Below are 1,301 nucleotides of genomic sequence, written 5' to 3'. Positions count from 1 at the left end.
TCCTGTCCTTGCCACGGCCATTACCACGCTCCCGCCTCCTGTAATTGTTTAGTGAAGAGAAATAAAGCTTGTGATTTTTACACTTTCCCTTGTTTTGCTGAAACTTCCGAACAATGTCCTTAAGCTGTACGGTGCATGAGGGTATACTCCTCTTGCTAAGTTATGGAAAGGTCCTTTCTCATAAGGTAGCAGAGCGGGGGTTACCCTTAAAAAAAAAAAAATCCTCCCTCCCACTTTACTGACTATTCCGATAGGGACGAGTGTTTTGACTATTTTGTCTTCCCCTGCAAGGTAAACGTGTCTCTCTCTCTCTCTCTCTCTCTCTCTCTCTCACACACACACACACACACAGACGGAGAGACATACATACATAAATCAGTATGAACCTATGTCCACGACCATTACAAGAGTATATTATTATTATCATTATTATTATTATTATTATTATTATTATTATTATTATTATTATTATTATTATTATTATTATTATTATTATTATTATTATTATTTGGTAACTTACCCACAAGAGCTTGAGGGCAGGAGTGGTGACAATGAAAAAGAACCACAAACATACATATTTTATTATTACATACATACATACATACATAAATAACATTATTATAATTAGGGTACACAGGAGTTGACAGAACACGTGTTAAACATTACAGTAGTGAGAAAGAAGTCAGACCAACAAACATACAAGGAAATAAACAAAGACATAGGCTACAGTACAAATCTTACATCGATACATATTATTATTATTATTATTATTATTATTATTATTATTATTATTATTATTATTATTATTATTATTATTATTATTAAACATTTTAATAAACAAGTAATAAAATGAACAAGTACCAGAATATTGAACTTATTTTTGCTTTTTTGTTTTAGGGTGGGCCGATCCCGACTGTACTGCAATGCCGGGCCAACCCGTGACAGAGGTGGAGCAAGCCCCTAGCACTCCGTCGATTTCCAAAAATAAGTTTAATATTCTGGTCGTGCGATGCACGACGTATCAGATATTAAGCTGATAAGAACAGAATTTTTTATTTATAAATGTTTTAAAAGAAAATTACAATAATAATAACAAAATACACTACAACTTCATAATATAAAAACTGGCATAAAAATGTCCAGAACTGTTCTTTCATATTATGAGCACTACACTACACTACACTTTAAAGCACACACTATGAACTCACTACATTGCTGTAGTCCGTCACAATCGGTAAAGCAGTCTCTTTCTGCCTCACTGTCACAACCACGGCCTCATGTGACCTTACTACCCCGGTATT

At 33.8% G+C, this 1,301-nt stretch overlaps 1 non-coding gene across 1 annotated transcript; it reads right to left on the bottom strand.

The window, feature by feature from the left end:
* Window positions 1-893: 893 nt before the first annotated feature.
* On the bottom strand, window positions 894-1,078 carry LOC137497168 (U2 spliceosomal RNA). The gene has a single exon (XR_011017708.1). It is a non-coding gene; the product is annotated as a U2 spliceosomal RNA (small nuclear RNA).
* Window positions 1,079-1,301: the final 223 nt, after the last annotated feature.

Source organism: Anabrus simplex, chromosome 1 (genome assembly GCF_040414725.1).
Source record: "Anabrus simplex isolate iqAnaSimp1 chromosome 1, ASM4041472v1, whole genome shotgun sequence".
NCBI lineage: Eukaryota > Metazoa > Arthropoda > Insecta > Orthoptera > Tettigoniidae > Anabrus > Anabrus simplex.
Note: the sequence above shows the minus strand (reverse complement) of the source record. Positions and strands in the feature narration are given on the sequence as shown.